Here is a 26,737-nt window from a genome sequence, read left to right as displayed (position 1 = left end):
GACACTCATGAGTACAAGTACAGTTGATCCCTGAACAAGGAGACTAGGTGTGCCCAAGCTCTGTGAAATCCAAAACCCATGTATAAGTTATGTCTGCCCTCCTTGTAAGTGATTCCCCCACATTCACGGTTTCACATCTGCCAATTCAACCAAACTCGGATCACATGGCACTGTAGTAGTTAACATTCAAAGAACTGCGTGTAAGTGGACATATGCAGTTGAAATCTGTGCTGTTCAACTGTACCAGCACCCAGTACAAACCGGAGCAGATTTACAGAAGAGAAGCACGCAATGCAGTCTGCAGCAAGGCTATTACGTTCACATTAACGACAACACAACAAAACGCTAATGATAGAATCGATCTTATTCTCGATTTGTACGCAACTGATGAGAATAAAAAACAAACTGAAATATTTCATAAACAAGTGGTTGGAGTCTAGAAAGTAATGTATCATTTCCAGCTGCTTGTTTCAGGAAGGGTGCTCAGTGAGAGCAGAATTTGAGTTAGGTCATGATAGGCACGGACAATTTAAATTTGGTCAATAAGTAGGATGAGAAACAGCATACGCCAAAGTATGGGGACTAGGAAACAAAGACTCTGTAGTTCAGTTTGACTGGCTTGTAGGAGTGAAAAATAAGAGAATAGCTTAAAGTCTCGTCATCTAAGGACACAAATGCCAATCCAAGAATTTTAGCCCTTCCTCTGAGGCAACTGAAGAGTCCTGATGTGGCATGGTAAAATCTACACTTCTGAAAAATTCTTCTGACAACAGTAATTTATTATTACTTATGATGTCCATAAAGTGTTTGAAGAAACAAGGGAAAAACAGTTTTATATTTTCTCTGACAGTTTAAAAGGTTGCTGCCATTATGCATGGATTTTTGAAATCTGTTTTTGTTGATTGTACTGGCCATGCTGGCTCTATACCGAATAAACTACAGAGAAACATAAAAACTCAATGGAGACCATGAATTACTCAAACCTAAAATCAAATGACATCTATACCCCTGAACCAGGGCTTCTTTTGGGTTCCATTTACCAGGGAGATGAACAACACAAATTTCAGGCAATTAATTCAGATCTCTGGCAAGGCCACAGAAGTTCTGCTGAATACAAGAATACTGTTACAGTGTAAGCGATGAAATATGTCGTTTGCAGTGCGGCAAGCTGAAAGCTGTGTTGGTACGCACGCATGCATGTATGTGTCACTGAAGCTAGTCTTTCAGAAATTGCCCCAACCGTCAGAAATCCATCCACAGCTTCATAGACACTTTAGCAAGCTGGACTCTGATATCAGGGTAGTAGTTTCATTAGACCCTCTCACTTCCGAAGGATCCACAGTATAAACTTTCAGAGCCGGCAACATAATCCTTCTCATCAAATATTTGGGCGACAGGTGGAAAATTGTTCTGCCAGCTGAAGAAGACAAAATCCATTCCTTCTGGCAATTTTCTGCAATGAAAACTCGAGGAATGAATGTGCAATAACTTGTGGAAATAAATTTCAAATATTATCACACAAAAGCAGTGTGCTCAAAGTCTCTAACTGTAAACTAACTCCCGCTTATCTGAATTTTAAAATGTTGACTCCGCTTTGTGTTTGAATTGCCACTAAGGAAAGAGAAATTATTTTCAGACTTTTAAAGCCCAGGAAATGCTAAATTCCAACAAAGTAAGGGCATGTTGAAAGCTGTATTTGGTTAGTAGCACCTCTCAGGTCAGGATACAAGGGTCAAAAGACCATTTTCTGCCATGACCTCATTTCCAGCACCGTGGGCTTATCTGCTTGGATTAGGATGCTGTACACAAGCCAGCCTGGAAATGCACACTGGGCTTGACTCTTCTTGGTTGGCTGCATCGACTTCCACCTGCTCTGTGATGCAGAGTTGGATGACTCTGGCATTCTGATAACACTTCTTTTAAAGGTTTCTCTCAAAAGCCCTCATCTGCTCACTCCCTAACTGTGTAAGAGCCCAACAGATGGGTGTGTGAGAGCACGGGGTGGCTGAAAGGGTTTGCAGCTCAGTAGTGGAGAGGGGCTGCACACCAGCACTCTGGTCCTCAAGCCTGCACAAGAACCGTTCAACCATTCTGTGCTGCGCGGGGCTTACACTTCTGTAACATGGCTGCTAAGATGTATAAAGGATCCAGTTAAATGACAGGCAGGGAATAAAACAGGTACTGAACAAATAATTCAATCTACTTTCTTTAATGTGGAGTCTTTTCCCACCCACACACTCTTTTCACCCATGGCTTTCTTCTGTGGCTTGTGTTTGTCATGACAACCAGTTGACTCCAAGGTACTTAACTGAAATTTGATGCAATCCATTGGTGAAGTGTATTTTGCAATTGCTTAAACATGCTTAATAAATGATATAAACAAAATGACCAGTTTAATGCATTATTTGGTGTTAAAAAGACCAACTCTTTTCATGGGTTTTAAAAGAACCCATTTAACAGGCAAGCAACCATTACACACATACCATTCAGTTGCTCAAGGACAATTTCTTTGAGGCCTTCTCTGTGCCGTGAGTGGAAGATGCAGTGAGCACAAGGAGACAAAAAACCCTCCCCTTCAAGGAGCTGATATTCTTGGGAGACAGAACACACACGTTTTTTAACATATTTAAAAGCACAGTACATTACGTGATGATAAAGTTCGATAGGGGAAAAAAGAGCAAGGAAAACTTTGTTGGGTGAGGGGGGGAAACAGCAATTTATGAGAGTGTGGCTAAGAAGGGCCTAGGAAGGCAAAGGGCAAAGGAGGTAAGGAAGCAATGCATGTGAATATTTAGGGAAGAACATTTCAAGCACAGGAACTAGTAAGTGCAAAGGTCCTGAGGTGGGAGCATGCCTATAATACTAGAAGAACCACAGGAAGCCAATGTGGAGAGGTGTGTATGGGGGGAGGGTGGCAAGATGGCAAAGGGCAGAGAGGAGGAGGAGATGAGAATGAGGAAGGGGGGAGGAGACAGCACACACTTGGAATCTGAGTCTGAGTGAGATGACCCTTCGGAGTTTCCAGACAGAGGAGTCATGACCTCACTTTCTGCACAGCAGCTCAGGTATTACCTTCTCACCGAAGCCAAGCCTACCAACCCTCTTTAATGCTGCAACCATGCCCCCATGCACTCTCAACTCCTCACTCCCTAACCTACTTAGGTTTCTCTTTTTCCATAGTATTTTCACCTTCTAGCTTTCTAGATCATTCTTATTTATAAAATATTGTCTATTCCCTGTCTTCTTTACCAGAATGTCAGGTACACAAAGGCAGGGACCTGTCACCAGGTCACTGACAAATCCCAAGCGTTTGAACGAGTCTCTGGCTATGAACCTTATACATTCTTCTTCTTGAGTCATGAAAGCAGTCCTTACAGGTACAAAGAATGATTTCAAAACAGCTCTAGAAGGCTGTTATATTTTGAATGAGACAGATAAATTCGGGGAAAACTAAGTACTAAGAAGAAAGAGTAGTTCTAAATCATCCAGGTTCACCAGGTAGAAAAGGAAGGCCAGAACGAGGTTCAAAGTCCTCACTTTGAATGAGTCACCGTGAGAAAGAAACAATTTATTTGCCAGTGTTTTCTTCTCAAGACTTTAATACCCTCCAAAGTTCAAGAAATTGCTCTTGGTCAGATTGTAAGACTCCTACCTAATAATTTGCAAGGGAAGCAAAGTAATTTAAATTCTTCTTAGTAAATTCAATTTTTAAAAAAATAGGTAATGGTAAAACTTTCTAAGAACTAAGGAAAATGCAGCCAGGTAACCAAGGAAGTGACTGCAGGCCTGATGACTCCTTTAGTGTCTTAATATGTGGAGAGACAGACTTTCCTTACTATTTCTATGTGAGTATGTGTCTGAGTAACAGGTCTTCAGAATGCACAGTGCTTTAAGGTACAGTGCAACACAAACACATCCGCAATCTACTCTCACAGTCAATTTAACAGACATATACATGTTAGTGTATCCTTAATTTATACTCTAATCAGAAATGATGATACTTTATTGATACATCTCTATTTCCTGCAAAAGGAGAGTTTGCCAAGTAAATTTTAAAACGTAAATACGACTGGCAGAAGAAACTGCTGACGCTAGTTTAAAAACTCCTATTTTTCAAAAACTTCAGAAGCCTCCATTCTACACGGAGGTTAAGTAAATCCATGTAGTCATCAAATCAGAGAAGTCAACTCTATTTGCATGACTATATGACATGGGAAAGTTATCAAGTACCTTCCTTTAAAATTTATACTTCCTATTTGTAACATGTCTTACCACAGTACGTCTATTAGTTGATATCGTATGGGGAGAGGTATTTTGGCTGGGTATGTTTTCTGGTTAGAATTACAGCATCTCAGAGTTGGAATAAACTTTAAATATAATTTCATCTCAACATCCTTTAGATTTCTGAACTCACATCAACATGGTGTCCATCTTCTGCCAAAATGCATCAGATGAAGAGGCAATCACTGCCTGTCAAGACGATCTCATTTTCCTTCTAAGAGTCAAATGCTCAGAAGGTTCTGGCAGTGGTTAAGCCAATCAGCTTTGGAGTCAGAGAGCCTGGATTCAGCGCCCCGCATACTACCACTTATTCCTGTGAGACCTTCAGTCATTTATGTAACCCCTCAACTTCCCTTTTCTTATACACAAAGTAAGGGTACAGTTAGAACTTCCTAGGGCGGTTGCCAAAGTTAAAATTCAAACCACATAAAATGCTTATTATTGTGTTCAGGGTACTGACATCAGTGTTGTTGTTGCTACTGTTATAAATATGGTTCTGCACACTAGTCCTGGGCTACTGAGAATTAACCAGAAATCATGTCAATTAGAATTATACAAGACTCATTTCAGTATTTTCTTGGCATCTCAGGATTTTACAGCATCTCATGAAGCCTGGTTACTGGGAAAGGTCAGAGTTCAATGAAAGAGGCACTGCTCTCATATGGACCCTAAGGACCAATCCAGAAATCACTTTTGAGAGGACAAGTCCCTGAAACCTTGATTTTCCTGAGTTGTGAATTCTCTCACACAGGCAGGAAGACCCAACAATTGATTAATTGGGGTCCTGTTAGTTGGATTCCAGCGAATGGAGGCTTTACTACATAATTGGCTTTTCCATCAATTAGTCCAAATTAGTAAGTTTTCCTGTACATCTGTTACTGTCAAAAATGAATTAATAATTTAAGTGTGACATTATATAAATACCAGGCATTGATGTGTGTGTGTCATTTTCAGTACACATCCATTTTCCTATTAAGCCCTTGTTCACAGCAAGAACAGAAAGCACGTAAGGTGAACAGGAGGAACTTTTTAAGTACCTGGGTCAACCACACCAAAAAAAAAAAGTGCAAAAATCACTTCCTCAAAAAACAAACAAACAAAAAAACAAGGACACTGATTCCAATTCATAGACTGCGAGCCTGACTTGTCTTGCCAAGCTGAGTTGCTGGGTAACCTGCCTGTATTTGAGCTCACTGGTGAGGCTACAGTGGTGTTGAATTATCTGTCTCTTGGGCTTGGGGTCACCTCACGGGTAGAAGTTTTAAGAGGCTATTTATAACGATGTCAAAAACGAAGCTTGAGTTTCCCTCAGCAAGTCAGAGTCATAAGGGGATAACCTGGTCACAGGTGTGAACACCTGCAGTACACAACCCAGGATGCCTACTTCAACTTCAGAACTGATGAGAAAGACTGGAGAAGGTATCCAGTGCAGGGGAAGAACCCAAGGGAAGAAATCCAGCATGTGCTCTGTCCCAGGGTCTCCAGGAGCCACATCGGCCTCAATTTAAAAAAAAAAAATTCTTAATTCCCCTAGCAAGCTTGACATACTAAAAATCTTTCCATGGGCTCTCCACTTGCCCCCATGTTACCTCTCCAGCTTCAGGGGCCTACTCATCTGTATCCTTCCTGGACCTCCCTTCCCACTTGGAGGCCCTGGTGCATCACCCTATTTCCCATGAAGGGCTGTAGCCAGGCCACTTGCCCTCACTCCTACTACTCTGATGCAACAATAAATTATTTTCCTTGATCAATCCACAAGAAATGACACTGTGCTCCTCCTGTGACATGGCTAGACCCTCCTGCCCCACACTCCGTCGTCTACAACATCCCTGTGTCTACGTAACTTCTGCATAGAAACCTTTGTCCTATGACATAGAAAACAGGGGCAAAGAGTGTGTGTTGGCAGCCAGACACACTTCAACATGCACGATTGTAGTCCCAGAGCCTCCCTGAGCCATCAAGTCCTCCTATCTATTAAGATGGAGTTGATAATAGCTACCTGAAGGCATGGTGGCAAGGATCAGAAAACAAGTAATTCTGTATTTTCATTAAGACATTAGCTATTAATAAAATCTATTGATTTTTTAAAACATTTTAGAAATATGCTCACAAAATCAAATCTGAGGCAGACACACTGCTAAAATTTCATTTTCTGAAGGTAACAGAATTCTGCCACATCCTTCAATTCATTTCCAGGCTAGAGACAAACCCCTACGTCTTTATTTTCCACGGCGCTCCCTCTCTGCTGGGCCCAAGCGTATCACCAGTGTGTGTAATTAGGGGCTGAGCGCTTCCCCACCATTCCGAGAGGCACACGCCCTACCCTGGCGCCACCCTGGCCGTCTATCAGAATTTGCTTTCTGCCACTCTACAAGTCTCCTCTATGCAATCCTCTTTTTGAGTGGAAGTTAGAAGAGATGCGAAGCCAGTTTCTACTCCCCAGCGGTACTGCAAAAAATTAGGCAATTTGTCTTTTTTGGAGGGCTCACTCTTGACTTGCCTGTTTAGTAATTACAAGAGAAGACTCAAAGGCCGTAGCTCGGTGCAAACGAGCACTGTCTTTGCTGCTCACTGAAGAGAAAAACAATCTTTCTCATTAGAAAACTCCTGGTGCTCTCTGACAAAGTCACAATGTCAGGCCCTAAGCAGATGAGGATAATTACAAAAAATTGAAATCATCTCGACCTAGGTCAGAGTTTCAACTTTTCTTCCTGGCTGCATTGGAAATTAACCATTAACTTTAAATAGAACAAACAAAAGACCCTCCAAGGTCACTGTGTGAAGAATGCACTGGAGTCCACATAGTGAGGACACAGAATACCAGCATGCCAAGAAGTTCCTGGATGGACACTTCAAGTTTCCAAAGCATTCCCACGTGTTAATCCAATGGTTTCTTCTAACAGCTCTGGGGATTGTCACTGTCAAATTTATTTTACCAAGGAAGAAAATTTAAGCACCAAATCTGCCATTTCAGGACAAATGAGTGACAGAGCAAGGGCTTCTGACCACAGCTTCAGCAACGTTCTACTGAAGCAAGGCCCCTGCAACCCACTCAGTTCCTAAAGCAAGGTGGTGTTTTAAGTACAGCTGGCTTACAACGCTGTGTTCATTTCTGATGTACAGCAAAGTGACCCAGTGTGTATATGGATTCTTTTCCATTATAGGCTATTTCAAGCTATTGATTGGATATAGTTGTCTATGCTATACTAGGACTCTGTTTATCTATTTTATATATTTTGTCTGTCAATCCCAAGCTCCTAATTTAGCCCTCCCTCCTCCCCACTTTGGTAGCCAGAAGTTTGTTTTCTATGTCTATAAGTCTGTTTCTGGTTTATAAATAAGTTCACTTGTATCATTTTTTTTAGATTCCACATATAAGTGACATCATATGATATTTGTCTTTGATGTACTGTGCTTCGTATAATATCTAGGTCCATTTATGTTGCTGCAAATGGCATGATTTCATTCTTTTTCATGGCTGATGTTTTTCCTTCTTGATTTGTCTTTCATCAATAACTGAGACTCATGACAGTTTCTCCATATTTTAGACTGTATTGTCAACTGTCCTCCAGCACCTTGTCCCCAAAGCCATTCTTAATTACACAGTCATGGACAGACTGTCTCTAACAGCACCAATAACAGTATCACACACACTGTGGGTCTGTCAACAGGGGCTGAAGAGAAGGGAAGCCCTGACAGAGAAGAAAAGTTGAAACTCACCCCAACTGGAACACTTTCAAAGGGAATGGATTAACCTGTCAAACACGATTCCAAAAAATCAGCACAACATTAATTAAACCAGTTAAAGCAATATGGCCCCTCTGACTCCTGGAGGTTGACAACTGTCTTCCAACAGTGTTGACTCAAAATCATGCCTGTCCCACTCACAGGTCACAGTCCTTTCCTCCTCACAGTCCTTGGATGCTTATGCTGGACCATCAGCTGCCCTGCTCTGATGTCATCAGCCTATGCTGGACCACGGCTGCCCTGCTCTGAACCCTCCTCTCATAATATCCCTTCAATGACTTAATCGGTGCTCTCAGACTCCTAACCAGATGGGCATCCTACCCAAAGCCAACAGGTCTCTGAATTATATTGTAAGGTACAATCTTTAAACTGTGAGCTTTAGAGTCAAACACTTCAGTTCAAAAACTAGCCTATCGTTTTTTAACCGTGGGACCTTAGGCAAACTATTTAAATCTTCCAACTTCAGATTCTTTGCCTCTGATGCTAAAAAGTTCTGTATCTCTAGTGGATACTACTGCTTACAACTTCTCCCTCTTTTTCAAGAGGTACCCCATCTAGTACTCTCCTTTACAAGGTTCTGCAATTTCTTATGTCAATCAGAGTAATTCCAATTCCACTGGTCTTACCAGTGATAGGCATGGGAAGTAAGTTTGACCATTAGCATGTGAATGACAGCAGGCTAGGGGACTCTGGGACTCAAAAAGGTACACTCAGGAAGAAAGGACCTTTTTCTACTAGGCAATGTTATGTCTGCATATGATGGCTGGGACGGCTACAGCTATCTTGTTACCACCTGTGGAGCCAGCCTGAGTATACAGTCAACTCACTGAGACTATGGAATATAATGTTCAAAAGCACCTGGTTTTCTGACATCCTCACTGAACCACAGAATTAATAATTTATGATGCATCAAATAATATTCTTATGATTTAGATCATCTGAGTCAGGGCTTTTTCCTAACACGTGAAGTTGGCAGAAGGCATACTAAAGGAAAAGAATGACAATATCTAACATCAAGACATTTCTCAATGTCAAGTATGATTTGAAACACTTCGGTATATTATTATTTGATCATCACAACAACCCTCTGAGGTTGTTAGGAAACAGCACAGAGAGGTTAAGTAACCTGCTCAATTCACCCAGTAGAGAGCAGGAAAGGCAGTATTTGAGCACAGGCGATCTGGATCCAGAGCCAACGACCGTGCAAAATCTCTTTCCTTACCTACGTATACTGTCTCATAAGGGAGGCTTGGCTTTAAAAACAGGGCCATCTAGACAGCCTCTAATGCAAAGTTGGGGGAACTTAAATTTTGCAATAATGGTGATGTGGTCCCTATGCTTCCTCCAGTATCAGGCACCTCTTCACCTGCTGTAATTGCTTCATCTCCTCCCCTAGTATCTCTATCCTTGAGTTTATTATTCACATTGACCCTCACCGCAAACTTCCCAATGGTTTCGTGATGGTCTGTGCCCTTATCACAGACCTGGTCTCAAATTAGCCCCACTTACACCTGATTCTCAGTTCTAGCTTTCCTTCTGTCTGAAGCGTCCAATGCTGCATGCCACTCAGACTCTCAATTTTTAATTTATTTAAATTTTCATTGTTTTGAACAACTGATTCAGTTTCTTCAAGCCAGTTTGGCAGAATAGCTTCTAACCATTCAATTGTACTAGGGTTCATTGTCTTTTTTCTCATCTTCAAATTTTTCCCGTAACTTTTTGACCTCTTTATCCATCTTTCCCAAGTAACTAGATACAGCTCATCCTGAGTAAGTTCCTATGGTCACACCTTTACCCAGTCTACAACAATGGCTCTTATTTTTCGGTGGCCTATGCGAGTCTGGCTTGGTTGTTCCTCCATTTGCAGAGGGACCACGGGGGTGGAAACAGGCCTCTGAGTGGTGAGGGGGGAGGGTGGGTTCTGTTTTACCGTAAGGGAGGAAGAGCCATCCTAGAACCACCATTACAAGGTGAGGGGCTTAGCAGAATTTAGATGTTTGACTCCCACACCAGAACTCATCAACATTTTAGAGGCAGAGCTCAGGGATACACATTTCAAACCATGATTCTGATGCACACTAAAATCTGAGGCTCTCCTTCAGAATGGCCAGAAAGAACCAAGGAGCCAACAGAACAGAGGGTTTGAATGGGGTCTAAGCATCTTCACTGGACATTTAAGTAAATGGGTAAAAGTGTCTTCCTCATCTTCCCTTCCTTTGCTCTCTTACACTTAACTCATACCACTAAGGGACTTCTCCACTCACTCACAAGTCACTACCTTTATAGTTTTATAGGGACTACAGGACTCTTCCCAAAGTGGCTAGGAAAGGAAGAGCTAGCACTGATCAAACACCTGTGATAGGCGATGCCTAAGCATGGATGTGTATCGACTCTTAATCATTCTAACAGTGCTACGTTATTATTTTCCTGTATTACAGAAGTCAAAATAGAAAGGTTACATTAAGTTGGACAAGGTCCCACAGCTGGCCTTGGCTAACCCAGGGTATGACCCAGGGTCTGGGTCCAGAGTCAGCACTCTTAACAGTAGTGCTGCAATGCTAGAACTTCGTGAGCATTTATCAGTAATCACTGCTCCCCTCCAGCCAGAAAGTCCTGTGAATATGGGACACTAGCTCCCTCTAAACTTTATCTGCTACCTCGCCTGGCCTGGGAGACCCTCATATTTTTGTTGTCTTTCTGCCTCTTATCCATCCTTCAAGAACTAAAGCTAATTAAGACCAACCCAACATGGTAACCAGTTCATGTGTTAAAATCACAGGAGATAATTTCCTACCTTATAGTTTTGTTTATTGAATGTAAATCATCTATTTTCAGTGTTAATGAACATGGTGCCAGGCACCCAGCTAGCATGGAGAGCAGGCAGCTGTATTTAATGTTCTTTTCACTGTCTCACTCTTTCTTTAGATCTTAAGATAGCACCAGAAAAGAAGGCATTTTTAATATACACTCTTCCATGATGATTCAGAGGGAGGAACATCAGCAGGGGGAGTGGGAATTGAAACTCTAACTCCCTTCCTATTAAGAAAACTTCCAGCACAGCCTTTAAGCATTCTAATTAACAGAAACTTATGCTACTCATTACTCTTAATTTCTCCATAAGAGAATGCAACTTGAACAGAGTGAAATACACAAATTCTTGAGCTGAGGTCAAATCCTGTCTCTGACATTTGCCAACTCTTGGGCAAGTCATTTGGATTCTGACACCAGCTGTATCTTTGAGACCTGGCTTTGCCATGTTATTAAGCGCTGTGAATTTGGGCATTGCTGCCAATCACCTGGGGATGCTGTTAAAATGCAGGTTTTGATTAAGTCATTCTGGAGAAAGGCATGACATTTTGTGTATCTAACAAATCCCAAAGTAATACTGATGCTTATGGCCTGCAGATCCACTTTGAGGAAGAGCTTAAGCAGTCTCCACATCTGTTAGAAAATAAAAATAAAAACAGAGGTATCTACATTATAGAGTTCTTGATACTACAGCTGACCCTTGAATAACATGGGTTTGAACCTCAAGCCTCTACTTAGATGCAGAATTTTTTTTCCAATAGTAAATACTATAAATCTATATAATTCAAGGTCGGTTGAATCTTGTGATGCCGACAACCGCGGACACCGAGGACCAACTATAAGTTATATGCAGATTTTTTTTTTTTTTTTTTTTTTTACTATGTGGAGGGTGGATACCCCTAACCCCCTACGTTGTTCAAGGTCAACTGTATGTGTAAAAGTAGGCTGGTTATTAAATATTAAGAGTATTGAAGCTCAGGGAGCCTTCATTTTCATCCAGGCTGATAAGGGCATCCCTGAAATGTTTCTACTCACATTCATGTTTGACAATTCTGCTGAGATCTGGACAGGACCTACTCTTTGTATTAAAAAATGATACTGATGGAGGTGGGGGGATAGCTCAGGGGTAGAGCACATGCTTAGCATGCACAAGGTCCTGAGTTCAATCCCCAGTACCTCCATCAAAAAAAAAAGACTATTAAAGAAAAAGTAATTATTAAAAAAAATATTGACTTATAGAAAGGATATCTTTATAAGCCACCCTCATTTCCAAGTTCACCCCTACCCTGGGACTCTTTACCTAATTCTCTGTATGCTTTAAGTAAGCTAAACCATGATATCCTTACTTCAGAGAGACTTTGCAGAAATTAAGAGGGGGTCATTTCCCATAAAACATGTTTATAATTGGTGATAGGAGATGAACACATTTACATCTACCAATAAGGATTTATATACTCACAAAACAGCAGTAGTAGCTGTCTCTCTCTCTCCAGCTGAGAAGACAGCATCATCCCAATGCAGTCTCTTTTGTATTTGAGATCCTTATTTTCTCTTTACGTATATTTACAAAACATCCTAATTTTAAATATTAAATAGAACACAAGTTATAACAAAGACTCATGTCTCCTACATTTTAATGCCGAGGTTAAGGAAACTACGTTCAATAAACAATCAGCGCCTCAAACGCAAGGTTTTATCTGTTGAGACATCACATGAAGCACAAGCTGGGATTGGCTCGTAGGTGAAATACCAGCTCAGGAAGTCCGCACAACTCATGCGGATTCTATACTCATTAAATAGATTCTGATGATGGTAAGAATGGTGTCATTTAATCCAAACTGTTTAACTCTGAATGAGTAGAGAGGTGACTTTAAATGTCTCTCTTCCCTTCCACCTGCCCTTGCACAGAGACTTCAGAAACCAACATGCACACGGTTAAGCTTTGGCTCTGGGTCACTTGAGGGGTTCTCCACAAAAGGAGCTCATTTCTTTCTCCCTCACAACACTCAGCCGCCTCCATCCCACGCTCGGTCCATTGTGATGTCTTTGAACGCTCTCCTCTCCTGTCCTTCAACCTCCTTGTCCAGACACCTAAATGAAAACAACCATCGGCACAAAAGCCACATTCAGGGAACGGGCAGGCTGTAGGCCAGCAAGAAAGAACTCTGCTTTTAGGCAGCGCCCGCAAATGGAGTTCTGAGAATTTACTTCTGACACTAAGCCTCTCTACACAGACGGACTGACTGTGACTGCCTTGGTAATCACGTTTTGTGAACCCTGTCAACTTTAACACAGAGCACTTTCAGGTCTGCCTGCCTGCCTGCTTCTGGTCATCAGACATCATGCATTTATCAAGCGCCCACCACAGACCAGGTAACGTGCCAGGCAGCGGTGAGCAAATCAGACCCACTCCCTGGTGTCCCAGAGCTCACGGCGGAGTACCCAGAGAGCCCTGACAACGGCGGCACTCTAAACGCCGCAAGATGTCTTTCTCGCTACTCCCCCCAGCCCCACCATTTACTTCATAATGGTTCTGTGAACCGCTAGTACAGTTTTCAGTTCTGTTTTTAACTCATTTTTTTCTTTTTTTGGCAACACAGGAATTTTAATTTGCTGTTTGTTTTTTTTTAATGGAGGTACTGAAGATTGCACCCAGGGCCTTGTGCATGCTTAGCACTGAGCTATTTCTCCCCTCATTAACTAACCCATTTTTAACATATTCTATTTACCCACCTCTACTCTACAACGCAGACTATCTGGTGAATTTCACAATGATCTGGCCCAATCATCTGCTTTAATTTCACTTCTATGGATGCATTCAATCCATCACCAATTCTTTATTGAGAGTCACGGTGTGCAGGCCTTGTGCTGAGCACAAGGACAACCACTCAAGAGGCTCTGAGCCTAGCAGACAAGTTGGAAACAATGAGTATGATTTGATGTGCAGTATAATGAGAAGTTCAGAAAAGTGACGTCAAAGAGGGCTTCACAGAGGAGGAAACAGTGAAGTCATTGGCATGTGAACACAGCTTTGATTAGAAACATAAGGGGGGTTAATAGAAGCATTCAACATCTTACAAGCCTAATATGTCAATAAAAGATAAAGACAAATCTCCTTGAAAACTAAGTAATATTAATAGAATACATAGCTTTATGCCATTAAAACATGAAATCAATTGCAGTCACCCCTTGGGATCTGCAGGGGGTCAGTTCCAGGACCCACTCTGGATACCGGTATCGGTGGATGCTCAAGTCCCCTCATCAGCCCTCTGTATCCACAGGACCCGCAACCACGGATTCAACCACCCATGGATACAAAAGGCCAACTAGATTGAAAATGAAAGGTGATGGCACTAATCTGTGTGTTGTTTAATGCTGTCTCAGGTTTGAGTGGTGCAAGATAACGTTCACACATTCCCCATGGGCTATTTTCACTTGCACATTCAATTAGAGTATCAGATGTTTTGCATTTTCAGCATGGACATTAATGAAACACGGGGGATGGGGGATGAGAAAATGAGATGTCTGCGTCTCCATGATTCACATTTTTTTCAATACTTTGCAATGCTCCCACTAATGAGTAATAGCCGAGAAGCAAAATACAGGGTTATTAACTTACATATTAATAATGCCCTGCTGCTTGGGAATGAAAACAAGTCTTTTACATGCAGCTTATAAACAGCTCGCCGTGATCCTGTAGCTCCCGCCTCGCCCCATTCCTCCCTCCAAGCTACTCTCTTCAAAAGTTTTTCAACATTAAAACCAAAACTTTCAAGGGTGATAGAGTGGGCTGTTCATAAATTGCTTCCTCTGGCTAAATGATGCCAGAACAGACATCATAAAATATATTTACAACAATTATTTAACAGTCTTCATCCCAGAGAACAAAGTTTCCTCAACAACGAAACCCAGTGCAGTCACTCAACCACATGTGATTTGTTTAGTGGGAAGGTTTCTCTCAATCTGGTCAGTTAAGTTTTGATCAAAGAGACAAACTTCCACAAGGGACAATCAACCAACAGCAAGGCTAACACACAGTCTTCCACAAGTGAAAATTAAACCCAAGATTCCTCCCAAATGCAATCCTCGACTGAGGGCAGGTACTTATCAGGCCTCTGGGCTGAATTATTTGCAAACACGTGGACTCCAAACTGGCTGAAGGACAGAGATGAGTGGAACTGAACCTAGCCCTCAACATAACTGCACCTGTGCTGTGGTGTTGATTCCCAGCAAGAGGAACATTTCATTGACCAGAGCCAAGAGTCTGAACCAGTCCCCAAGCTCTTCCCTCAACTTGATTTTCAGATCAATCGTGATTAAAGTGAAGGGATCTGAAGGAGTCAAATGCTGACTCAAATGTTTGTAGTGCTTACAGCCGTATTATTCACATCCTGCTTTAGACTAAGCTGGTTGATGTCCTGTTTCCCAGCAAGGAAGTTTCAAAATTGCTAAATGCTTGGAAGCTAGTGGGCAGGAGCGGGGTCTACCCAGGGAAGGAAGGGCACAGGGGTAAAGTAATGAGCATATATAGGGTCAGTTCTGAACTACTATGCTAGCTATGGTTGGATTCACACACTCCCTTAATGATTATGAGTTTCAAGCTAATGAAGCTGGGTTTGCCCATCTTCTGTATACACTCAACCATGGCTCTGAGGTCATGCCTAAATGACTAAGTCCAGCCAACCACCTTTAAAGGAACAGGCCAGCCACATCAGTACAAATGTGCCAACAGGGCTGAAATAAGTCCTAAAACCAAACATAAATCTGTTCACATTTTCCCTCATTTTCTTCCCAGTGGACTGAAGGTACATCTAGCTTCCTATTCCTCCCGGTAAATCCCAGTGATCCTACTCGTCCTGCTATCCTGGGATGCTCACCATCATGTCTGCCTTTCCAATAGTATACATCTCTTCAGCTGCCCTGGACTGATCCTTCTGATCCATATTTAGCTGTGATAAAATCCCTATCATGTTTCTCAAAAACAGTGTACAGATCAAATTCCACCATCTTTCTTCTCTTTCACAAAAGGGTGGCCTACATTCATCATTCCTTGTAACTCAGTCTTTAACCTACTCAGTCTAGAATCATTCAGCCAACACAGATCCCACCACCATCACCAATGGCTTCCATGACAATAGCTCCAGTTGACATTTTCAGCCTCCAACTTAATTGACAAACCTATCATTTGACACATTAAACAACTCACTTATTCTTGAAATGTTCTCATCACTTTGCTCTTGTTTGTCCTTAATCTCAAGGGGATCTTTCTCCTTGATCTCCTTCAAATCCATTCTTTTCTCAATTATGAAAATATTGGAATACCACAAGTTCCAGTCCTAGGTCATATTCATCCTTCCATCCATCCTTCCTTCCATCCTTTCTTTCCTTCTATGCTCAGAGCTTCAACTGCCATCTGTATATTAGAGTTTCACTGGATGTTTAAAAGGCACCTTACACTCGGTATGCCCAAAATCTAACTCATCACCTCTCCCTTCCTCATTGCCAACCCTGCCTCCCATCAGGTGCTACCTCTCTGAAAGAAAAGGTCCCACCAGGTTTCAAATTGCGTAGGTAAACTACAATACGGATGAACTTCAGATAGTTTGGTGAGTTAAAGAAGCCAGGAAAAAAAAAAAAAAAAAGAACAAAGATGGTATGATTCCATTTATACGAAATGTCCATAAACGGCAAATCAAGAGATCAAAAGTAGATTAGCTATTGCCTAGGGCCAGAGATGGGAACTGGGAGTGACTACAAACGGGTATGAAGTTTCTTTTTAGGGTGATGGAAATGTTTTAGGATTAGACTGATGTTGGTACAACAACTCTAAAAATATACTAAATATTATTGAAATGTAAAAATTTTCTAACATGTGAATTGTATCTCAATGAAAGTTTTTAAAAATCATATGGATAATTTTCAACCTATTCCAAAGCTCCACCAATGAGAGTACTAAAATAGCTCTCATTCATTCCTCTCCATCGCGCTCTAATCTAAATTAGTGTCATTGTTTCCCTCACTCCTGCAATAGATTTTTCACCAGTGTCTCCCATCAGTTCTAGTGCCTACAATAAACTGTTCTTCACACTTCAGCCAGAAAGATCTTGTCTGCTGAAAATTCCTTCACTGACTCCCAAGTCTTTAGATAAAGGCCACATTTCTTAAATGATCTAAGACCCAGTGTGACTGGCCAGCTGATCCGCCTCCAACTCTCTCATCCCAGTCTTCCTCTTCCCCCATCCTCCTGGGTCAGCTACCTGATGTTTCACCTGCAATGCTCTTCCAGCCCACCTTCACCTGCTGGAGTCCTACTCCCCCGATGGAGAGCAGCCTAAGAATTAACTTCAGGGGAATTTACCCTTGGTTGTTGCCTGCATAGAAGCACAAGTCTTGTCTTCAGAAAACGAATTCCAGTTTGTAATTAAACATTTGCCACTGTGATGATTTAGGTTCATACCTGCTCCCTCCTTCCACCTGTGCAAGTCGCACGAGAGCAGGGAGTGAGTAAGTTTGTGTCCTTGTGTTCACCACTGTATCTTCAGCTCTACACTGGTACCCGGATGTAAATAATTGTTCAAAAATAGCTTCTCCAGTAGTAATGGGTATTACCGACACCCTGTACTAGTGAATAAGAAATTCCTTTCTTGAGAGTCTAAGGGTAGGAAATTACTGCCATTACTAAGGGAATGAAATTTTCATACACACACCAACACACAAAATTGTCTTTAATACACCAATGAAATAACCTAGTTTCCTGATCTCCACTGAACCTAGGTAAACTGAGGACTGCAATGAAGCAGCTACTGGTTTTCAGAGACCCAGAGAGGAGCAGCCAAGTGGAGATACGGCAAGGCATCACCTCCCTAAACATCAGGCAGAAATTACATTAAGGCTTGTCTCTAAATCATGGCTTTTCTCCTATTTAATAGAAGAAGCCTCTGCCAGCCAAATAGAAATGTTCACACTCCTCCAAAATTCTGCTAGGAAAAAATGTTTTGACATCCTCTCCTTATCTCCACGTACACGGACTTGTCTGGGAGCCTCATGACAGCACCTACGGCAAGGCCAGGTTCCTCAGCCTCTTTTTCTTTTTTTTTCCTTGTGATTAAAAATAAGCTTCCAATCATCACTTGGCAATAAGGTTAGCTGTCGAGCATCCAGACAACTCCGTAACTCCTTTTTTATGCCCTGGGCAGAACTCTGAGCCTCACCGGCCCCATCCCTGGAGCATCACCACGTAATTCAACGAGGGGCCCTTAAGAGACCAGACAGAGAAAGAAATCTGAAATATTGGATAGGAAAAGTGCCACAACTATGATTGTAAGATTCTTCTATCGGAGACTTTTGAAAATAAAATAGTGAAAAAGTACAATGGAAACAGGCCAAGGAAAGTCCCTTTTCCAAAACAACAACAACAACTAAAAAAAACCCACAAACACATGAAAGATAAAGAACTAAAAATCACAAAAAATTAAAACTGACAAATTTTGATGCTGGAGATGGGAACAAAATTCTGACCTGTCATAATTACCCTGGAAAACTGCATCTGAATACATATTCCAAACACTTGACTCAACTTATGCAAGGCTGATACTGTGAGAATTAGAATTCTGCCAGTGTGTACAGATAGTTTGAACAGCAAACAGCGAATGGCGAATACTGCTTTTTTATCTCGGTCACTATTTAGTTGTAATTCTTGAGAAATCAATTCTTTGTAGAGATTACAGATTTTCTGTCTGTAAAATAAACATAATACTTGGCTCTCATAGGATTTTCTGAAGAGTAACAAACATATTGTAGTGGAAGTAAAGGCTCTAGGAGTTTAGGAAAAAATATGTAACTACAATATCATACTTCAGACATTAGGGTCAACAAACCTAGCATGTCAAAAAATAGTTCATTCTAATGCAAGATGGTGTTAGAGAATAAAAGCATGTTTAATATGTCATTTTCTTTAGAAACACATTGAACTAAACTCTCAGGAATTGTTCTGAAGAGATGCCAAAGCTTTAATCAGATTCTTTATTATTGGAAACCACTTAATTTTACATTTAACTTTACCATACTAAATACCAATAAACTCACAGAGAATGTAGTTTATCTATTTGTTTAGAGTTCCAGAGAGGCAAAGTCAGCCCAAGGGAAACTTTAAACATTTAGGACACACAGGCAAGATAGGGAAGATGACAAAGGTCACTGAGAATTTGACTCCTCACTCAGCATCCATTCTACTAAAGGGATCCATTTACTATTAAGAGGTGACAAATCTTTCAATGTATCCAGACATTAGTTATTTGAGAATAAAGTAACTAAGAGTCATTAAATTAAAATCAAACTATAATTAAAATCATTAAAAAAATTTAGTTAATCTCTAAATAATTTCAGGGATGTTCCTTCTGCTTACAAAAAAATTCACCTATCAATTTCAGTAACTTTTATCCTGACATAGTCTACTAAAACCTAGAAATGCAATGGCCCCTGTTCACAGGAATATGGTAGAAAGTCTACCAATTCAAGAAAGAAAATGTAAAGTATCCTTTAAACCCTATTATATAGCATTCTACAAACCAAACTTTATATAACTCAATATTCTGTCTAATTAAAAACAATCCCAACATCTCAGTGTTAAATTTTGGCTTCCGTATTACTAATACCAACAACTCTGTTTTAATGCCATTTGTGGGTTGGGAATTTTGTTGGTTTGTTTACTTTTTGTCTTGTGATTCAAACAAGCTAAAGTTACCTTGAAATTATTTGCCAACTGGGAAAGCAAATTTAGTTATTATAGAGGACCAACAACCTAAGGACATGCTGTTGAGTTTTTAAAGCAACCTGCTTCCAGACCCACTGTGATACATTTCATAACACACACCCAGACACTCCCTCTCAGTGAGATGGATAGCAGGATTCCTATTTTCAAGTCGGGGAACAGATGCTTAACTACAAAAGGAACTGTTCTTGGTTTTTGTTTGTTTGTTTGTTTTTGGTCACAGGCTTCATTGAAACAAACTGTTAATTGTTAATGAAAATCAAGTATAGATAAGAGCAAATTTTCAGTGTCATCATGCATGTGACAGCTCCTGGGAGCCCAAATTCTTAACCACTGATGGCCAACTCCTGCTTTTCCTCATTTAAGGATGAAAATGCTAGTAGTCTTACCTCCCACCTTTGTACCCTGCCTGACAAAGTTACTTCTTCTAACTTACATCTTGTCATAGTTAAAAAGAAAAAGAAATCTAAGCTCTGAAGCCGAGTAATAACATAGCAATCTGTTTCATTTGACGTAAACTTGAAACTTACTCTCTAAGGAAACCATGGCAAGAAACTGTGTACTCACATTTAGACTGTAGGAAAGCAAGCAAAACAAAAAAATTGTGTAGCATTCAAGAAAACAAAGGAAAATAAAGAAAATTAGTTAGCAAAATACATGAGAAGATTTAATTATTGTTTATCAAGCACTTGCTTCATACAAAGCCATCTACCAAAAGGAAGCTGAAGGGTCCTCTTGTTTTCTTACAGGGGTACAAGAGTGATGAGAAGCAAATGGGTTTAAAAAAAGCTAAGGAACAAGGAGCCTGATTAATAAATACTCCCCATAAGCTAGTAACAGTAATGTACATGGTTAAGTTAGTCTCTGTCAAAGAAACGTCTGAGTGTAGAATAAAGAAAAATCAGTTTAAATACTAGAAGCATATGACAGGCTAAAAGGGGGGGGGGGAGGTACCAGAATATATGTTACAAAGTAACATTCTGTCAATCCCTAAAGACCATTCCTAGAGGCTACAAAACAGAAATAACTGAGTTGTGGATCTCCTCCTACAGGGAAACAGTTTCTCAAGGGTTGCCTTCTTCTTGGAGTACATTTTGAGTATATGTTACTAGCTACCAAGGACAATGATACTGGGGTTCCTCGTTTTATGGAATGAAACACAAAATATCTAGTTGTAAAAATTAAAATGGAAGGACATGGTCATATAATGATCTAGGGTTGAGGTATCTTTAAATAATGACATCTCTTGTGTAAGTCAAGTGAAATAATTTACGAAGCGTAAGTCCACTGATTAAAGCCAAGTCTGTCATATTAATGGTCATTAAGTCAGTATCATCCTAATGCAGTTAATGTTTATTTTGGAAGATTACATATGGTAAATAAATGCCTTCTCTAAAACAGAGCATCTATATTTCACTTTCACGAAGGCTTCAAATATGAAGAGATTACCAGAAAGATACCCTTGCTGGACACCTATCATAAAAATGCTTTCTTTACCTAAAGCTCCCTCAGCAGCCTCAACTATCTAAGTGTAAACAAATGGAAAGCATTGGAAATTTCTTAAAAACAAATAGTAATGCTGCAAAATCCATGCACTAAAAATTAGGCTATCATCTCAGCCTACATGTGCTTAACTGCAGACAACTATAGCCAATTCAATTAGTTAAGTGTCCAGTAATGGAAAAAAAAAAAAAATCAAGTGAGGAATAGGGAAAAGGTATGCTATAGGTGAATGAATGGAAAGTAAAAGAAACAGCCAAAAATAGTTAAAATTTTTGGTAAAAAAAAAAAAAAAACTATTCCCAAGAACTCAAGGTACAGAGCCTCGTGAAGCCATTTAATGAAAAGACAAGCAGGACCAAACCTTTTACTATCTCCTGAGGGCACCCTCTCTTCCAGAGGCAATTAGAGTAATACAATGAAACCCTACGTCACCCAAAACATCTACTGCAGGTCGACTCTGATATACTATGCTAAGGATGCATAGAAGTGCTTAAAGGCATTTCCATCCAAGATTATCAGGGTGTTTCAGTTTTGGCACATAAAAGGAAATTTTGGTTATCTAGATATTTCTCTTCCACAAGCCTCTAAAATCCTTAATAAAGCAAACAAGGCATTTTTATAGTCATGCTTCTGGTGGCTGCCAAAAGAGGGGAGAAAATAGAATTGCTAAATAAAATCTCTGGTCATAACCACCATCAACTCACAATTTTAAGAAAATATAATAAATATACTGTATCTTTATAATGTATCCCTTCCCCTGGGGTTATAGTTAAGCGAAGTCAAAGTCAGTATGAATAGTGATCTCCCTTCTAAATGGGCAATATTTATTAATTGTGAAAACTAAAAAATGATCTTCAACAAAAATATGTAAATACAGTCAAAGCTGGATGTAACTGTAACTGAGCATAAATTCTTAATGAACCTGTCTCAAAGAATGTCTCATGATTCCAGAGTAGACGGAATACCCTGGATTGCAATGTTCAACTTTTGCAATAACTTAACATACCACATTTGTGGAAGCAGACATCCCAGATACAACTGACTCTTTAATAAATGAACAGTTCAGAATGATTTAACTGGAAGAGTTTCCAACTGTCTTAGTTTCCTAGGGCTGTCATAACAAAACACCAAGAGACTTGATAGTTTACAGAATAGACATTTTCTTACACTTCTGGAGGCTAGAAGTCCAAGATCAAGGTTATCAACAGGTTTTCTTTCTCCTGAGATCTCTCTCCTTGGCTTGCAGGCGGCCACCTTCTCACTGTATCATTACATGGTCTTCCTCTGCACAGACATCCCTGATGTCTATTGTCCAAATTTCTTACGAGGTCAGTCAGATTGGATTAGGGTCTACTCTAATGGCCTCACTTTAATCACCTCTTTAAAAGTCCTATCTTCAAATACAGTTACCTTATGAGGTACTGGGGGCCAGGATTTTAATACATGAATTTTGGAGGGACACAATTCAGCTCGTAACACTTTGCCCTCTGGTCCTCTAAAATTCATGTCCTTCTCACAAAATCAACATGCCCATCCCAACAACTCCCAAAATTTTAACCCATTTCAGCTTTATATGTAAGTCTTAAATCTCATCTAAATCAAATGCAAGTAACAACGTGAGGTACACATCCTGAGGAAATACTCTCCAGCTATGAACCTCTGAAACCAGACATTCTCTGCTTCCAAAATACAATAACGGGACAAGCATTTCCCTTTCAAAAGGGAAGGAACAGAAAAGCAGAAAAAAAAATTGTGGGTCCCAAGCAAGCCTGAAATCTACCAGGGCAAAATCCATTAGATTTTAAGGCTAGAGAATAATTCTCTTTGGTTCGATGCTACTTTGTCTGGATCACCAAAATGGTGGCCCCGCCTTCCAGGTCCACTGGGTTGACAGTGTGGATCCTGTGACCCTGTGGCACTGAAACAGAGGTAGCCCTGCCTTCTGAAATCAAGGAGACAGCCTCACATCCTGGGCCTGTGTCATCTAAGCCCATGGTGGCAATGACAGCTCTGCCAACCTCTGAATCACCTTTGGAGTTATCCTCTTTTCTTGAAGGACAAGGCACGTTCAATGCCAGTTAGTGTATATATTGTTCATTCTGCAGAAGCCCAGAAATTTGAAAGTCTTCCTTCATTTTATTCATATCTGTCCCCTGTAGCCCAAGCTGGCTGTATTTCTGCTGGTTCAACCCCCATCTCTATTCCTGTCTTATGCTGACATGGCTGATGGGATCCATGAATTGCACGAATAATCTCTTTATCAAATGACTGGCCACACCCTTGTTTTATTTAGAAAATGCTTTCTCATTTTTTCCAGTGTGGACAGGCTGAGGATTTTACAGGTATGCAATTCCTGGTTTCTTTTTGCTTAACAATTCTTTTTTCGTTTACTTCTCTACTAGACATTTTACTAAGCATCAGGGAGAAACCAGTCAATGCTTTGCTTAGAAATTTCCTCAACTAAACTCCAACATCACTTCCAAATCCACCTTCCACAAAACACTAGAACACAATTCAGTCAAATTCTTTGCAGTTTTACAAGAACTGCCTTTCCTCCAGTGTCCAGTAACAGATACCTCATTCCATCTGAGTCCACACCAGTCTCTATTTCTACCAGTAGTCTCCTTCAAGGTAGCCCAGACTTTTTGTAACATGTACCTCAAAAACTCTTCCGGCCCCTACCCATTACCTAGTTCGAGACACTTCCACATTTTTAGGCATTTGTTATAGCAGAACCCAACTTCCCAGTACCAAAATCTGTATTAATCAGGGTTCTGTAGAGAAAAGGAATCAACAGGATGTATGTGGTCTCTCCTGGGTTCCCCAGATCTGCAGGGATAGCTGGCAGACTGAAGACCCAGGGACAAATTGCAGTTTGAGTCCAAAGGCAGTCTGTGGGCAGAATTTTTTCTTGCTTAGAGGTGGTGGGTCTTTATTCTATTAAGATTGGATGAGGCCCACCTACATTATGGAGGGTAATCGCCTTTACTCAAAGTCTATCAATTTAAAAGTTCATCTCATTAAAAACAAACAGAACAGCCTCAGCAAAATATCCAGAATAATGTTTGACCAAATACCTGGGCACCATGGTCCAGCCATGTTAGCACATAGAATACCCACGACATCGAGTATCATTTCAATGTTATAAGGCATATGCTTCAGATGGAGTGCTGTGATCCATTTTGAGATTAGCAGCAATGGTGAGGTTCCAAAGACTGACCATCTTCACCTTCTAAGAAGAATAGCTGGACTAAAACATCTTAGGCATTGAGCATAGTACACATCATCCACTGAATTTTAGCACAGCATTGGCACCTGGGGTTGGATACTATGGCTTGGGGTTTGTCACTATTTCTTGCAAGAGTCCTGTGCTGGTGGCAGTCTTAAGACTCACTGTTCAGTCTCAAAAACAATTAGTTCTATGACCCAAAGAAAGTCCATTCACATCTCTCAGCCTGGATTTCCCTAACTGCTCAAAGGGTGCATGAGAAAATAAGACTTATTCCATCTCTATAAAGCTAATACTCAGGGTAGCCTCTTCAAATGTCTTGGGGAATCTTCCTGGAGTTAGAAACTGGAAATGTATACTTTCACATGGACAATAAGGATGCTGAATTCACTGAAGTAGATCCTCATTTTGTATTTTTTCTCGTTTTAAAGGCAGACCTATTATTTCATTACATATCCTGACCTGATTCGCTTGGGACAAAGCATAGGCATGACTCTCACTGGCTTTGATCTCATGGAACAATCAATGATGATGATTAAGACAAAAATCAAGTTAATTATAATTGTGTTGTACCTTGACTCTAAGTTTGTATTTTTTTTCAGATTCAAATCCTTGTAAGTTTCCCACAGAGGAGGAAAGGTCAAAGATCATTTTCCTATTTACTGAAGGAGAAGCTCAGACTGAGACTTCTGATGTCTCTGTGAGTCCCACTCTGAATCAGCATCAGTACCCAGACTGAACCTCTCCTGGCTCACTGTCCCCACTCTGGGCACTTGGGTACGTGGTGTTTAGGGGACAGATCCCATTAGACAGCCCACACTGGGTGAATCACTATGGCAGAGGGAATTTAGTCTTATGAATGCATAACGGGGATGAAAACGTGCCCCTCACAGAGCTCAGCAAATTTTCTATCTGCTCATGCTAATTAGGAAATTACTGAAAATATTTCCTGTATTTAAAACAGTATCTCTGCTCATTGATATGCCACTCTCTCCTTATATGGCAACCCTGCTATGAATCAAAGCTGAATAACAATCCATCACTATCAAAGGTAAATTACTGCCTGGAAAAAAAAAAGCAGCAGTATGACATTTAAAGTGTTGAGAAATAGTCAGTAGACTCCTATATGATCTCCAAGCTGCAGAAAAGTCTTGGGTGACATCAGCACCATGGAGGCGCCAGAGCTGGGGCAGGGCACGTGCAACTCACACCTGAGACACTGATGCCAACAATGGTGACCACAGTGAGCAATCTTCCTTTGATCATCTCCCCGGTGTCTACCATGGTTTACATATATGATATTTGATTCTTGGAATAATTCTTAGGTTCTGATCATCTCCATTCTATAGATCAGAAAAGCAAACCGCAGCAAAAGTCAAAACTGTGCTCAGGTTCTCAGTGCTAGGAAAAAGGGGAACCAAGATTGAGAAGCAAGGTCTGTATGACTTCAAAGATTTATTTTCACTGCTCTGTACAGTCCACGCTACTTGGGAGATTAGAAGTATCAGGTGAGGAGGACCACAAAGCAGCAGGGTAAGTGGGCTGACACACTGGACATTAATGTTGGCTCAAAAATGTAGTATCAACTAAAGCTTTCTATGCATCGAACTACACCACTACACAACAAGTAATAGTTACCTACCTTAAGGTACTAAGATTAAATGAAATAGTCTTCACATCAAATCAGTGTCTAACCCACAGTAACAATACAATAAAATGGAGTTTCTTCCTCTCTCTAAATTTTGAGAATATTAATAAATTTAAGAGGAAATATATACTAGTCAACTTGTCCATCTCTCAGTAAGGCTACCCTGAAGGTATCCTAGAAGGAAATACTGGCTCAGTCCTAGGGATGTAGGAGCAGTTATTATCATTATGATCATCAGCACCAGAATGAACCTCTAAGGCCAACAGTAAAGAAGACAGTACCAGTCTTTAATTATTATGTCACTAACTACCCTCCCACCTGCCCTGTTTTCTGTGCATTTTGCTTCTCAAGGCTTGTCTCCTGTGAATTTATGGATCTTTCCTGTCACAGAAGAGAGTGACTCAGTTAAATCATATAAAATATTATGTTGGTGGCTTAAAGTGTTACTACCACAATATCCTTGCCTCAGTAAAAACAAAACACTTTAGCCGGAAAGGGTGTGGAGAAAAGGGAACTCTTCCACTGTTGGTGGGAATGTAATTTGGTGCAGCCACTATGGAAAACAGTATGGAGATTCCTGAAGAACCTAAGAATAGAGTTACCCTATGGGTAAGCAATCCCATTTCTGGGCATATATCCAGAGAAAACTCTAATTCAAAAAGATATATGCACCCAATGTTCATAGCAGCACTGTTTACAATAGCCAAGACATGGAAGCAACCTAAATGTCCATCAACTGATAAAGAAAACA

At 40.6% G+C, this 26,737-nt stretch overlaps 1 protein-coding gene across 9 annotated transcripts in view; it reads right to left on the bottom strand.

Annotated features, from left to right (window-relative positions):
* The window catches only part of UNC5D (unc-5 netrin receptor D), a 494,882-nt gene that overhangs the window by 245,188 nt on the left and 222,957 nt on the right, over window positions 1-26,737 (bottom strand). The gene's annotated exons all lie outside the window — the stretch shown is intronic.

This window comes from Camelus bactrianus, chromosome 26 (genome assembly GCF_048773025.1).
Source record: "Camelus bactrianus isolate YW-2024 breed Bactrian camel chromosome 26, ASM4877302v1, whole genome shotgun sequence".
Taxonomy (NCBI): domain Eukaryota; kingdom Metazoa; phylum Chordata; class Mammalia; order Artiodactyla; family Camelidae; genus Camelus; species Camelus bactrianus.
Note: the sequence above shows the minus strand (reverse complement) of the source record. Positions and strands in the feature narration are given on the sequence as shown.